The 16,781-nt window shown below is 39.5% G+C and overlaps 1 protein-coding gene across 1 annotated transcript in view; it reads left to right on the top strand.

The window, feature by feature from the left end:
- Positions 1–14,730, top strand: part of EXOG (exo/endonuclease G) — an 87,225-nt gene extending 72,495 nt beyond the window's left edge. Inside the window, exon 11 of the transcript XR_004352107.1 lies at positions 14,406–14,730. The gene's annotated coding sequence lies outside the window, so the exon portion shown is untranslated. The remainder of the gene's footprint in view (positions 1–14,405) is intronic.
- The last annotated feature ends 2,051 nt before the right edge of the window (positions 14,731–16,781 follow it).

Raw genomic sequence — 16,781 nt, 5'->3', positions numbered from 1 at the left:
AGGAAACACTCCCATTTACCATTGCAATGAAAAGAATAAAATACCTAGGAAGAAACCTACCTAGGGAGACAAAAGACCTGTATGCAGTAAACTGTAAGACACTGATGAAAGAAATTAAAGGTTATACCAAAAGATGGAGAGATATACCATGTTCTTGGATTGGAAGAATCAATATTGTGAAAAGGACTATACTACCCAAAGCAATCTACAGATTCAATGCAATCCCTATCAAATGACCAATGGCCTAGGGCTTCTCTGGTGGCACAGTGGTTGAGAGTCTGCCTGCTGATGCAGGGGACACGGGTTTGTGCCCTGGTCTGGGAAGATCCCACATGCTGCGGAGCGGCTAGGCCCGTGAGCCATGGCCGCTGAGCCTGTGCGTCCGGAGCCTGTGCTCCGCAACGGGAGAGGCCACAACAGTAAGAGGCCCGCGTACCGCAAAAAAAAAAAAAAAAAAAAAAAAAAAATTACCAATGGCATTTTTTACAGAACTAGAACAAAAAAATCTTAAAATCTGTATGGAGACACAAAAGACCCCAAATAGCCAAAGCAGTCTTGAGGGAAAGAAATGGAGCTGGAGGAATCAGACTCCCTGACTTCAGATTATACTACAAAGCTACAGTAATCAAGACAATATGGTACTGGCACAAAAACAGAAATACAGATCAATGCAACAAGACAGAAAGCCCAGAGATAAACCCACACACCTATGGTCAACTAATCTATGACAAATGAGGCAAGGATATACAATGGAGAAAAGATAGTCTCTTCAATAAGTGGTGCTGGGAAAACTGGACAGCTACATGTAAAGGAATGAAATTAGAGCACTCCCTAACACCATACACAAAAATAAACTCAAAATGGATTAGAGACCTAAGTGTAAGACCAGACACTATAAAACTCTTAGAGGAAAACATAGGAAGAACACCCTTTGACATAAATCACAGCAACATCTTTTTGACCCACCTCCTAGAGTAATGGAAATAAAAACAAAAATAAACAAATGGGACCTAATGAAACTTAAAAGCTTTTGCAAAGCAAACTATAAACAAGACGAAAAGACAACCCTCAAAATGCAAGAAAATATTTGCAAATGAATCAATGGACAAAGGATTAATCTCCAAAATACATAAACAGCTCATGCAGCTCAATATTAAAAAAACAAACAACCCAATACAAAAATGGGCAGAAGACCTAAATAGACATTTCTCCAAAGAAGACATACAGATGACCAAGAAGCACATGAAAAGCTGCTCAACATCACTAATTATTAGAGAAATGCAAATCAAAACTACAATGAGGTATCACCTCACACCAGTTAGAATGGGCTTCATCAGAAAATCTACAAACAACAAATGCTGGAGAGGGTGTGGAGAAAAGGAACCCTCTTGCACTGTTGGTGGGAATGTAAATTGATATCACCACTATGGAGAACAGTATGGAGGTTCCTTAAAGAACTAAAAATAGAATTACCATATGACCCAGCAATCCCACTACTGGGCATATACCCAGAGAAAACCATAATTCAAAAAGACACATGCACCCCAATGTTCATTGCAGCACTATTTACAATAGCCAGGTCATGGAATCAACCTAAATGCCCATCGACAGAGAAATAGATAAAAAAGATGTGGCACATGTATACAATGGAATATTACTCAACCATAAAAAGGAATGAAATTGGGTCATTTGTAGAGACATGGACCGATCTAGAGACTGTCATACAGAGTGAAGTAAGTCAGAAAGAGAAAAACAAATATTATATATTAACACATATATGTGGAACCTAGAAAAATGGTACAGATGAACCGGTTTGCAGGGCAGAAATTGAGACAAGATGTAGAGAACAAACGTATGGATGTCAAGGGGGGAAAGCAGCACGGGGTGGGGGGAGGTGGTGTGATGAATTGGGAGATTGGGATTGACATGTATACACTGATGTGTATAAAATGGATGACAATAACAACCTGCTGTATTAAAAATATATAAAATTAAAAATACTAAAAAAAAGAATGGAACATTTATAGGCATACAAAGATAAGTTTCTATCAGAATAAAATGGACTGTTTTAAAGATGAGATGTTTTATGTATGCTTCATGGTAACCACAAAGCAAAAATCTTTAGAAGAATCACAAACATTAAGAAAGGAAACAGGGCTTCCCTGGTGGCGCAGTGGTTGAGAGTTTGCCTGCCAATGCAGGGGACACGGGTTCGTGCCCCAGCCTGGAAAGTTCCCACATGCCGTGGAGCAGCTGGGCCTGTGAGCCATGGCCACTGAGCCTGCGCGTCCGGAGCCTATGCTCCGCAACGGGAGAGGCCACAACAGTGAGAGGCCCGCGTACCGAAAAAAAAAAAAAAAGAAAAGAAAGGAAACAGAGCATACCAACATGGTAAACCACCAATTTAAAAACGTAGACAGATACAGAGGGGGAAACGAAACAATGGAAATACAAAACAATCAGAAAGCAATTAATAAGATGGGAATAATAAGTCCTTGCATCTCAAAACAAATGAAAATGGAAACACAACATACCAAAACCTATGGGATGCTGCAAAAGCAGTTGAGAGGAAAGTTGATAGCAATAAGTGCACAGCACAAAAAATTAGAAAGCTCTCAAACAATCTAACTCTACACCTCAAGGAACAAGAAAAAAAAAGAAATTTATTCCAAAGTTGGCAGAGGGAAGGATATAATAAAGACTAGAGTGGAAATAAATAAAACATATACAAGAAAATCAATAGAAAAGAGCAACAAACTAAAAGCTGGATTTTCAAAAAATTCACAAACTTTTAGCTAGACTAGGAAAATAGAAGACTCAAATAAAATTAGAAATGTAAGAGGAGACACTACAACTAATACTACAGAAATACATAGGATCATAAGAGACTACTGTGAACAATTATATGCCAACAAATTAGATACTCAGGAGGAAAATGATATTTTCTAGAAACTCGCTTTCTACAAAGACCAAATCAGGAAGAAATAGAAAATCTGAACAGACCAATAACAAGGGATTGAATTAGTAATCAAAAAACTCCCAACACAGAAAACTCAAGGACGAGGTGACTTTATTGGTGAATTCTACCAAACCTATGAAGAAGAATTAACACCAATAATTCTCAAACTCTTCCCAAAAATTGAAGAGAAAGGAGTTACTTCAAAACTAGTTCTACGAGGCCAGCATTTCCCTGACAGCAAAGCCAGATAAAGACTCTACAAGAAAAGAAAACTAGAGGCCAATAAAACTGATTAATATAGATGCAAAAATGCTGAACAAAACATTAGCAAATCAAATTCAACAATACATTAAAAGTATTATACACTGGAACCAAGTGGGATTTATCACTGGGATTGTAAGAATGGTTCAACATACACAAATATGTGGGATACACCAGATTAACAGAGTCAAAATAAAAATCACATGATAATTTCAATATATGCAAAAAAAAGCACTGGATAAAATGCAATTCTTTTATGATTAAAACTTCTGAACAGATTGAGTATAGGAGGAACATACCTCCACATAGTTAAGGCTCTATGTAACAAACCCAGCTAACATCATACTTGATGGTAAAAAGGCAAAAGCCATCACTTCATCCCTCCTATTCAATGTAGTACTGGAAGTATTAGCTGGAGCGATTAGGCAAGACAAAGAAAGGCATCCAGGGCTTCCCTGGTGGTGCAGTGGTTGAGAGTCCGCCTGCCAACGCAGGGGACACGGGTTCGTGCCCCGGTCCGGGAGGATCCCACATGCCGCGGAGCGGCTGGGCCCGTGGCCCATGGCCGCTGAGCCTGCGCGTCCAGAGCCTGTGCTCCGCGACGGGAGAGGCCACAATGGTGGGAGGCCCGCGTGCCAGAAAAAAAAAAAAGAAAAAAAAGAAAGGCATCCAAGTCAGGAAGAAAGAAGTAAAATGGTCATTATTTGAAGATGGTATGATTTTGTATATAAAAATCCCAAGAAATCCCAAAAAGTTGTAACTCATCAACAAAATAGGTTAAATTGCAGTATATAAAATCAACATACATCATCAGTTACATTTCTATATACAAGTAGTAAAACATCTGAAAAAATAATCTAATTTACAACAGCATCAAAAATAATAAGATACTTAGGAATAAATTAAATTTAACAAAGTTGGTGAAAAGTCTCTACATTGAACACTGTAAGACATTAATAAAATAAACTGAAGACACTAACAAATGGGAAGCTATTCTATGTTCATAGATTGGAGAAATTTCTAAGATTAAAAAGTCCTAAACTCAATGCCCACCATCTATAGATTCAAAGAAATCTCTCTCAAAAATCCAATGGCATTCTCCACAGAAATAGAAAAATCAATTCTAAACTTTCTATGGAACCAGAAAAGAACTGAATAGCCAAAACAATCCTGAGAAAGAAAAACAAAATCAGAAACATCACAGCTCCTAATTCAAACTCTACTACAATCTATATTAATTAAAACAGTATGGTGCTGGCATCAAAATACACACCCCGACCAATGGGACAGAATAGAGAGCCCAGAATTAAAACCCTACATATAAGGCTAATTTTTTTTTTTTTTTTTTTTTTTTTTTTTTTTTGCGGTATGCAGGCCTCTCACTATTGTGGCCTCTCCCATTGCGGAGCACAAGCTCCGGACGCGCAGGCTCAGCGGCCATGGCGCACGGGCCCAGCCGCTCCGCGGCACATGGGATCTTCCCGGACCGGGGCATGAACCTGTGTCCCCTGCAGCGGCAGGCGGACTCTCAACCACTGTGCCACCAGGGAAGCCCAAGGCTAACTAATTTTTGACAAGGTAGCCACGAACAACCATGGATTCTTAACAACTGCACCACCAGGGAAACCCTCCACATTGGTTTCGATGATTATTTTTTTGGATATGACACTAAAAGCACAAAAAACAAAAGCAAAAAGTCAACAACTGAGAATAAATCAAACATAGAAGCTTCTGTACAACAAAATAAACAATGAACAAAATGAAAAGTCAACCTACCAAATGGGAAAAAATGCAAACCATATATTCAGTAAGGGACATACAATCAAAATACATTAAAAAAAAAATCATAGGGCTTCCCTGGTGGCACTGTGGTTAAGAATCTGCCTGCCAATGCAAGGTACACAGGTTCGAGCACTGGTCCAGGAAGATCCCACATGCTGCGGAGCAACTAAGCCCGTGCACCACAACTACTGAGCCTGCACTCTAGAGCCCACGAGCCACAGCTACTGAGTCTGCGTGCTGCAACTACTGAAGACCACATGCCTAGAGCCCATGCTCCGCAACAAGACACCACAATGAGAAGCCCGCGCACCGCAACGAAGAGTAACCCCCTGCTCGCTGTAACTAGAGAAAGCCCTCACGCAGCAATGAAGACCCAGTGCAGCCAAAAATAAATAAATCAAAAAAAAATCAACTCATAAAATGCCACAAGAAACCAAACAATCCAATGTATGTATGGACAAAGGAAATAGACTTTTTTTCCATAAAAGACATACAGATGGCCAACAGGCAGTTGAAAATGTGCTCAACATGACTGAGCATCAGTACAATGCAAATCAAAACCACAATAAGTCTCATCTCACAACTGTTAGAATGGCTATCATCAAAAAGACAAGAGATAAGCGTTGCTGAGGATGTGCACAAAAGGGAACACGTGAACTGTTAGTGGGGATATAATTTTTGCAGCTACTGTGGAAAACAATATGAAGGTTTCTCAAAAAAGTAAAAATAGATCTATTATATGATTCAGCAATTCCCCTTTGGGGTATTTATCCAAAGAAAATAAAGGCACTAACTTGAAAAGATATATGTACCCCCATATTTACAGCAGCATTATCCACAATAGCCAAGATATGGACGCAACCTAAGTTCCTACCAACAGATGAATGGATAAGAAAGATGTGATATCTATATATACATACACACAATGAATATTATTCAGCCATTAGAAAGAAGGAAATTCTACCATTTTCAACACTGATGTACCTTGGGTAAATTATGCTAAGTCAAAAAGAGAAAGACAAATACTATGTGATATCATTTATATGTAAAATCCAAACAAAAAATGCCAAAACTCACAGAATGTTGGTTACGGGGGGCTGTGGTGTGGGGAACAGGAGAGATGTTGTTTAAGGGTACAGACTTTTAACTAATAGTAAACAGTTCCTAAAGATCTGATGCACATTATAGTGAATACAGACAATGGTGTTGTATTATAGTCAAACTTGTTTAGAGACTAGATATTAATTTTTCCAACCACAATAAAGAAATAATGATTATGTGACATGACAGAGGTGATAATAACTACCGCTACAATGGCAATCATACTATAATATGTAAATGTATCAAGTCAACATGCTGTACACCTTAAATTCAAATATTATATGTTAAATATATTTCAAGAAAAAAAAGAAATGCAATAAGCATCATCAATATCAAAACAGGTCAAGCAGAAAAAATTTTCTGTGAGTTAGAAGACAGTAAGTTGAAAATATCCATTCAGAGGAGAACAAAGATAAAAAGAGTGAAGAATGACTATATGATCTATAGATACCATCAAAAGAAACGTTCTGTGAATTATGGAGTCTTCGAAGGAAAAGATACAGACAGAAGGCTTATTTAAATAAATAGTGGCCAAGAACTTTCCAAGTTTTGGGAGAGATTTAGATATCCAATTTCATGAAGCCCATAGGGCACCAGACAAACTTAACTCAAAAAAAAAAATTATTCTCCAACACATTATAATAAAACTGTCAACTATCAAAAATAAAGAATCTTAAAAGCATCAAGAGATGCTTTTATAAGGTTATAAGTTACAAGGTTATAAGTTACAAGAGAATCCTCATAAGATTAAAAGTTGATTTCTCAGCAGAAACCTCACAGGCCAGGAGAGAATGGGATGATATATTCAAATTGCTCAAAAAAACCCCAAAAACCAAAACGTTAAACAAACAAAAAACCCTGCCAACCAGGCATATCCTAGCCACTGTAATTATCCTTCTTAAAAGAAGAGATTAAAAAGTCTTTTCAAAATACAAAAGCTGAGGGAGTTCATCATCACTAGATCTGTCTTAGAACAAATTCCAAGAGTTCCTCAAGCTAAAATAAAAGGAAACTAAATAGTACCATGAAAACATGAGAATACACAGTAGACTTATAAGTATATAGTTAGGTAAGAATACTTCAGTAGTGTGATATGGTGGTGTGTTAACCAGTTAACTTTAGTATAAAGGGTAAAGGATGAGATTATTAAAATAACGGCAGCTATAATAATTTTAATGTATAAACAATATACAAAGAGGTAAATTGTAATACCATATACAAAAATTCAGGAGGGGAGTAAAAGAGTAAATTTTTTTGTATGTGATGGAAGTTAAATTCTTATCAACACAAAATAGACTGCTATATCTATAAGATGCTTTCTGTGAGCCTCATGGAACCACAAAGCAAAAAACTATATTAGATTCAGAAAATATAAAGAGAAGGAAATCATAACATACCACTATAGAATATCACTAATTCACAAAGAAAGGCAACAAAAGAGGAAAAAGGGAACAAGAAACAACAAAACATCCAGGAAACAATAAGATGGCATTGGTAAGTCCTTACCTATCAATAATTACTGTAAACATAAATATACTAAATTCTCTAGTCAAAAGTCATACAGTGGCTAGATAGATAAAAATACAAGATCAGCCTATGTGGGAAAAGAATCTTAAAAATAGTTGATACACGTATAACTGATTCACTTTGCTGTACATCTGAAGCTAACACAACATTTGAAATCAACAATACTCCAATAAAAATTAGGAAAAAAATATAACATCAAACTATATGCTGCCCATCAGCGATTCACTTCAGTGTTAAAAACACAAATTAAGTTCAAAGTGAAGCTTTTGAACAAGATATTCCATACAAGTGGAAACCAAAAGAAAGCAGTGGTAGCTAGTTATACCATACAAAATAGACTTTAAACCTATTCTTCTCAACTTCACATTGAACATTCTCCAGGACAGATCATGTGATGTGTCACTAAACAAGTCTTAGCAAATTTAAGAAGACCAATATCACGAAGTATTTTTTTTTAGTGATTCAGTTTTATATATATATATATACACACACATACACACACATATATATATATATACACATTAATACACACACACATTCTTTTTAATATTCTTTTCCATCATGGTTCATCATAGGATACTGAATATAGTTCTCCGTGCTATACAGTTCAATCTTATTGTTTATCCATTCTATATATAAAAGCTTACATCTGCTAAACCCAACCTCCCACTCCATCCCTCCCCCAACCCCTCCCCCTTGGCAACCACCAGTCAGTCCTCTATGTCTGTGATTCTGTTTCTGTTTCACAGGTAGGATCATTTGTGTCATACTTTAGATTCCGCATATAAATGATATCATATAGTATTTGTCTTCCTCTTTCTGAATTGCTTGACTTACATACTAAGTATTTTTTTAACCTGAATGGTAAGAAAGCAGAAATGAACAACAGGACAGAGTCTGGAAAGTTTACAAATATGTGGAAATTAAACAACACGATCCAGGGACTTCCCTGGTGGTGCAGTGGTTAAGAATCTGCCTGCTCATGCAGGGGACATGGGTTCGATCCCTCGTCTGGGAAGATCCCACGTACCACGGAGCAACTAAGCCTATGCACCACAACTAGCATGCCTGCGCTCTAGAGCCCACGAGCCACAACTACTGAGCCCGTGTGCAAAAACTACTGAAGCCCACACACCACAACTACTGAGCCCACAGGCCACAACTACTGAAGCCCATGTGCCTAGAGCCTGTGCTCTGCAACAAGAGAAGCCACCGCAATGAGAAGCCCGCGCACCGCAAGGAAGAGTAGCCCCCGCTCGCCACAACTAGAGAAAGCCTGCGCGCAGCAATGAAGACCCAATGCAGCCAATACAGAAATAAATAAAAATAAACAACACGATCCTAAAAAATCAACAGGCCAAAGAAAAAATTAAAAAATAAAAGGACTGAATCATGAAGAAATAAAACAATCTGAAGAGACCAAGGAGACTGAATCAGTTCTCAAAAACCTCCCAGCAAAAAACTACCAGGACTAGACGGCTTCACTGGTGAATTCTATCAAACTTTTTCTCTATCAAACTTCTAAAGAAAAAATAATTATTTTTAATTGGGTAAATCTTATAAATCTATTTGTGGATGATGCGCTTTGTATTTTACAAATACACTAGGGGAGACATACACACAAGGATATAAAATAAGTTAGAGCTATTGGTTCTGAGTCTTTGAAAATATCATTTGAGTTGAGCTATATTTCAGAAATTTAACACAATTGAGCATACATTAATAATATGATTCTGGTAAACTTTTTGGAAAATACAGAGAAGTGATAAAGAAGAGTATGTCTGTTACATAAGCACAGAGTATAATGGAAATTTACAAGAACAAACCTTGACTGATTACAACCTCCACTTGAAAAGCCAATATCTTTAATAAACAAAGGGGACAATGTTCATTTTCCAAAGCAAACTACAAGCAAAGGAAAACTAAGAAGAAATTGGAGTTTCCAGATTTACCATGATGGTTTATGCACATTTCTCAGTGAATCACACCAAACCCTTACTAAACATAAAAGAAGTATATAAACTTCATAGCAGAGGAATCTTGCAGAAAGCACCTGAACCAATGAACGTCAGGTGTAATGGGACAAATCATTACCAGGTGACTGAAGCACACAAGACACATTATCCCTACTGTGGTATTCTGGGCGAAAATACATAAGAAAACCATAATCTGAAACTATCATGAAAAAATGGGGAAGCCTGTATATTGAGATCTGAGAGCAAATCTCTCCTACTTTTTTTTCCCCTAGGACTTTGAGTTATCTGGACCACTAATGCCATCCCACTTAAAAGTGTGTTAAGGGCTTCCCGGGTGGTGCAGTGGTTGAGAGTCCGCCTGCCGATGCAGGGGACGTGGGTTCGTGCCCCAGTCCGGGAGGATCCCACATGCCACGGAGCAGCTGGGCCCGTGAGCCCTGGCCGCTGAGCCTGCGTGTCCGGAGCCTGTGCTCCGCAACGGGAGAGGCCACAGCAGTGAGAGGCCCGCGTACCGCAAAAAAAAAAAAAAAAAAAAAAAAAAAAAAAAAGTGCGTTAATCCTGTGGTGCTAAGTTGATGTTGCATTCAGACGTACATTAATCATTCCACTTTCCCCTTTTTTACTAATATCTCAACATCTGAAATTATCCCAGAGGGAGTTTGGGATATTAATGCCTTCCCATGTTGATCTTTCATAAAAGGAATAATTTCAATAGTTGAAGGTCCTTAATTCATGGTGCGAATTCTCCATGCTCTGCAGGGAGCCTGGATGCAGACAATGGGGAAGAGGCTCTGGAACACAGGGGAGAAGTATTGTAAAGAGCTGACTGACTCATAAGAAGGAAAAACACAAGTAGTTGAAAACAACCTTGCTAGGCAGGAACATCAGAAGTAGAAAATGAAACGTTTGCAGGTTCTCAATCCAAGACATTTCAGGAGAAAAAGCAGACACGGCCTCTGACCCAGGACAGGACGTTTACCTGAGCTGCCATTTTCTCCTCTTCTTCCTCCTGCTCTGGGTTGTTTTCTCACTGGTATTATGTTGAGGAATCAGGTCAGCATCTTGAGAATATACCTTCTGTGGCGTCAGCACAACTTCTTCACCTGTTCCCACCACACCCACAGGCAAAAGGACCTTCAAACGCTGAAATGCCAACCTTTTGAAAAAGACAGATTCAGGAACAATGAGCTCCTGCATGGAGACCAAACTGTGCGGTTTCTCTTCCCTGTCTACGTGTGCTCTCCCCTCACACAGAGGCCCAAAACTCTGCTACAGCATAGCGTAAGCGGGCTACATGGCCCTACCCCTTCCAATCCCATGTAGAGCAGACACTGATGCCTCCCCAAAGGCAAAAGGACCAAAGACTGGAAGCAACGCCCACCAATGAACCCAGCAGCCTTCGTGCTGAAACAGGGCCTAAATTTAGAATCACCTGGAGTTAAAACAATGCAAACGCTTCTACCCAGATCAATAGATAGACTCAGTGGGGAGGGTACAGGTGATGTTATTTCTAAATACTCACCATGTAATACTAGTGGGAAAGTGCATGGGAACCACACAGCAAACATTTCTTCCAAAGCTTTAAGGTGCTTACACATTTGGGGGGAATCTGGGCCCCACTCTAGATGATGACTCTCCTGTGGGGCTCATGAAATGGCATCTTTAACAAGTTTGTTGTTGGTGCAGATGTTACTCCTCAGACCCGTATCCAGTAGCACTGAGCTAGAGCTATCAGGCAAAGCGCACCTGAGACCACTGAGTAGCGTGAAGGTTTCAGGTACGAACTTCCAGAAGTGAAGGTTCCCTGGGCCTGATTCCTAGGGGCTGAGCCCCTCCTGGAATAGGTGTGGCCTTGGTGTTGTCTAAGGGAGATGCTGCTAGGTTGGTGGAAATCACATGGTGGGTTTAGGGTTGTGTGAGGGGTGGCCCGTAGAAATCTACCCAAAGGTACCCTTAGTCCTCAGGTCCTTTAGCCCCCTCTCCTCTCAGGGCCCACTTGACCCACAGGACTACCGAAGCAGGGCATGACCACCTGTCCTCAGATGAGCCGAGACTCCCTACCCCCAAAGATCCAGAGCATGAAGTTGTTTGCATCACAGATTTGTTTGAAAATAAACCAAAGGCAGCAATGGAGGGTGGATTAACATTTTCTCTTGGGAATGGACTGAAGCCTTTAAAAATGATGCCATGAATGCACATTTGATGATTCACAAAGGAAGTCATGATCTATGTTAATAAAGCACCTTATAACTGAATCAACAGACCAGAATTTTTTGTTTATTGTGTGTCAATGTGTGCGTGTTATAAATTGTGGTTCCAGAGTTTGTTCTCTCCACCCATCCCCTTTACATATACCTCCCACCTCAACACTGGTCACCACTAGTTTGTTCTCTGTGAGTTTGTTTCTTCTTTGTTGTATTCACTCATCTGTTGTATTTTTTAGATTCCACATAAGTGATATCATACAGTATTTTCCTTTCTCTGTGACTTATTTCACCTAGCATAATACCCTCCAAGTCCATCCATGTTGCTGCAAATCACATTTTTTCATGGTTGAGTAGTATTTTGTACATATATACCACATCTTCTTTATCCATCTGTTGATGGACACTTAGGTTACAATCTTGGCAATTGTAAATAGTGCTGCTATGAACACTGGGGTGCATGTAACTTTTTCAAATAGTGTTTTTGGGTGTTTTTTTTTTTTTTGTATATACACCCAGGAATAGAATCACTGGGTCACATGGTATTTCTATTTTTAGTTTTTTGCATCTTTCAGTATATCCCAATAAGTGTTTCATGCCCCACATACCAGTGTATTTGAACTTTTAAGCGATTTTTTAAAAAGGCTTTTTTTTTCCTTTGGCCATGTGGCTTGTGGTATATTAGTTCCCCAGCCAGGGACTGAACCCAGGTCACAGCAGTGAAAGCGCCAAGTCCTAACCACTGGACCATCAGGGAACTCCCAAATAAATTAGACTTTAAAATAAGGACTATTAAAAGAGACAAAGGAGGGCACTACATAATGATCAAGGGATCAATCCAAGAAGATATAACAATTTTAAGTATTTATGCACCCAACATAGGAGCACCTAAATACATAAAGCAAATATTAACTGACATAAAGGGAGAAATTGACAGTAACACAATAAAAGTAGGGAACTTTAAAACCCCACTTATAACAATGGACACGTCATCCAGACAGAAAATCAATAAGGAAACACTGGCCTCAAATGACACATTAGACCAGATGGATATATATAGCACATTACATCCCAAAGCGACAGAATACACTTCCTTTTCAACTGCACAAGGAACTTTCTCCAGGATAGATCACATGCGAGACCTCAAAACAACCCCCAGTAAATTTAAGAAAATTGAAGTCACATCAAGTATCTTTTCCAAACACAATGCTGTGAGACTACAAATGCTGTGAGATTTTGATCACTGAAGAAATCAAACAGGAGATTAAAAAATACCTAGAAACAAATGAAAATGAAAACACAACAATCCAACTCCACGGGACACAGCAAAAGCACTTCTAAACGGGAAGTTTACAGTGACACAAGTTACCAGGAAACAAGAAAAATCTCAAATGTACCACCTAACCTTACACCCAAAGGAGTGAGAAAAGGAACAAAGCTCCAAGTTTGTAAAATAAAATTTAAAAAACCATAAAGATTAGAGCAGAAATAAATAAAATAGAGATTAAAAATCAGTAGAAAAGATCAATGAAACTAAGAGCTGGTTCTTTGAAAAGATAAACAAAATTTAGCCAGACTCATCAAGAAAAAGAAAAGAGAGGACCCAAACTGGTAAGATCACATATGAAAAAGGGGATGGTACCACTGACACTACAGAAACACCAATGAGCATGAGACTACCATGAACAATTATATGCTAATAAAATGGACAACCTAGAAGAAATGGAGAAATTCCTAGAAATGTACAATCTACCAAGACTGAATGAGGAAGAAATAGAACATATAATCAAATTACCAGTAATGAAATTGAATCGGTTATTAAAAAACAAAAAGACCTTTCAACAAACGAAAGTCCAGGCAGATGGCTTCACAAGTGAATTCTACCAAACATTTAGAGAACAGTTAACACCTATTCTCCAACTATTCAAAAAAGTGGCAGAGGAAATTGCAGAGTCAGGAATTATAGGGTTGGGGGAAATGGGTGCAGGGTCGTGAGGAAACTAAGGACACTAGATAACTGACGACTACAACATTTGAGGGCATTAGACATACAGGACACGAGACATGGGCTGAAGTCACTGGAAGGAGAGGAGGATAAAGGGCAACAGAGAAGGAGGGTACGAAGGATAAAAGGCTTGGGAGCAGTAGAAGGGGAGGAGGTTGGGTTGAGAGCTCTGGAGTCCGGGGGATAGAGGTTTCATGGGGATGGAGGTCTAAAATGCACAGATGGACATGGGAGAGCAATAAAGAAGCCTAGAAGGGGAAGAATTCCTTATAGAGATATCTAAAGGTCACAGAGGCAGAGAGACTGAGGTCACAACGAGGAATAGAGGATGGTGGACTTGAGGGATGGAGGAGGGTAATGGTAGTTGCAGCAGGTGGATTAAGGGTCACTAACTTTTTCTACTATTCACTAATTCCATGATTTGCATTCAAATCATAACCTAACTGTGAATAGTTTCTAGTTTGAGACCTTGAGGTAATAACCTTGCTTACATAAAATACTTGTGATAATCCCTTCAAATGAATACACAGTAAAGGATTAGAGAAAAAAAATTGAGTGAACAATGACACAGTGTTTCTTCTCTCCTTTAGGGACACCGGATGCAAGGTGTGACCATGGAGGGCTCACATGGAAACCACCAGAATGAAATGGATTCTGCTTAGCACCTGAATGGTCCTCGAAGTGGAATCTCCCCCTGGAAGCTGCAGATAAGAACCTATGCCTCATGAGACCCTGATTTTTGACCTTGTAAGACCGTAAACAGAAAGCCCAGCCAAGACCACCGGATTTCTAACTTATGAACTGTAGAATGTTTTTTAAACTGCTAAGTGTGTGGTCATACGTTACAGCAGTGATAGAAAACTATTACACATAAGGACAAATTTAGTTATAAAATAATAAACATTACAAAATATGAAATTATAAAATATTTAAAAATCAAGTAAAAATGCACATTAACCACCCCCAGAAGCAATAAAATTTTATCTCCATGTAACATCATCAGTTCCAAATATATCCTCCTTGCTATGCAATTTCCATGTGTAACAAACTACATTTGAATTTGTATAATATCCATCCACACACACACAAACACTAAAACATTATGTACATGGTTCAATACTGACATACATATTGTCAAATCAAACTTTCTATCAAACTGCTTTCCTTAACTAATGGTATATGAAGGTGATATTTTCTCACCAGTAGAAATGGATTTCCTGCATTCCCAAAAACACAGCATCATATTCCATGGTAATTATGAATAAAAAGCCTTTACTGAAACCCTCCCTAGTTATGCATTTACATAGACGCATCTGTCTTTGTCCTGCTATCACAGAATGTGGATCTCCGATTTCTACACATGTGGCTTATCTGGGTGGTTCTGGGACATGAAACTGTTGCACCAACGTGACTGTGCATTTCTACGTTAGGTGGAAAATTGCTAAATTACCTTGCAAATGGATGAAAAGTGTACTATCCCACCTACTGCGTTTCCAGTGTTAAAGTAATTAAACAAGGAGGCCATTAGGCTGCGGTGACTCTCATACTTTGGTAGTCTATTTAAGCAAACAAAACTTAATTCAGAGTCAAGGCACGTTAATCTGAGAAAATAAATTAAGAACGACCAATCACACACAGCCAGCGAGGCTTTCCCAAACCGAGGTGACTGGTTAAGATACAATCAATTATTATCCTTGCTTTGATGCGGTGTCTTCTTTAGAAAAACCCCTCTCCGAGTTCCTGCAGATAAAGTGCTCCTAACCACCTTTGATTTGAGGCTGCTGGAACTGAACAGAGGTCGGCTCAAATGAGCTCTTGAAAATTGGAATGTGCGTAAATTAACATTTTAACACACAGGGCCACATTTCATTTTGAGCACTTTCCTCGTCTAGTCCCTAAACACCTCGCTCAGGTGCAGCGTGGCCTGAGGACTCAGGGTGAAGTCTCTCCCTGCTTCTCCCTGCCCCCACTCACTCACGCCAACAACACACCAGCACAGCTGTGCCCTCACTTGACCAGACTGCACCCTTGATAGTAACACCACACTGCCTGCACCGGCAGAGTCTCCCACCACGTGCTGAGCAGTGCACAGAGGACTTCTGGCACACACCAGCCCCTCCCAGGGCCAAAACATCCTTCACCAGCCTGGGGCTCAAGATAGCCAGCCTTGAATTCCATTTTAATGGAGCCCACACACCTGAGTTCGCAGTTCAGACAAGCTGGTACCACAATCTGTAGCACAGACCAGTTCTCCCTCTGACCCGTGTTGTTCCCCCTGGGGTTTTTAGCCTCTTCTTTAGCCCAAACCTTCACACAGGCACACACAGGGAATGCAGGTGAAACTCATAAGGACTTGACTCTAGTACCTCTAACAATGCATATGACCCAAGAGCAGGCTGGAATCAGGGATTGGCCACCCAGAATCACCCTGAGTAATACAAACGCATAAGGCACCGGTCAGTCCCACCTCTAGAGCAGCCCATCTGATGCCACAGATTCCTGTTTCATACTTCAGGCTTAACATTGTGGGAACAGCTCTGCTGCTTCAGAATTCCCACCCAAAATATAGTCCCTCTTTCAAAATCAGACTTGCAGAGCATAATAGTGAATGTCAGTTCGTTCTGTTTAAAATGACCACTTAGGGAATTCCCTGGCAGTGCAGTGGTTAGGACTCTGAGCTCTCACTGCCAGGGCCCAGGTTCAATCCCTGGTTGGGGAACTAAGATCCCACAAGCCATGCGGCCAAACCACCCCCCCAAAACAAAAATAAATAAATAAATTAAATGTCCACTTAAGCAACCAAAAAAAAAAGTCCTGCCATGGCTCTGCCCCATTCTTTGGTCATGCTTTTTAGAGCAGCTCAGAGACCAGAGTTCCTGAAAACTCTGCCACCTTTGTGAATGGATCTGGCATTCACAATTTTTGATACTCAAGACTCAGATAAAGGAGAGCAAAAGACTTAAAAT

Source organism: Phocoena sinus, chromosome 11 (genome assembly GCF_008692025.1).
Source record: "Phocoena sinus isolate mPhoSin1 chromosome 11, mPhoSin1.pri, whole genome shotgun sequence".
Classification (NCBI taxonomy): domain Eukaryota; kingdom Metazoa; phylum Chordata; class Mammalia; order Artiodactyla; family Phocoenidae; genus Phocoena; species Phocoena sinus.
The sequence above is the reverse complement of the archived record's forward strand: the minus strand, read 5'-3'. Positions and strand labels throughout refer to the sequence as shown.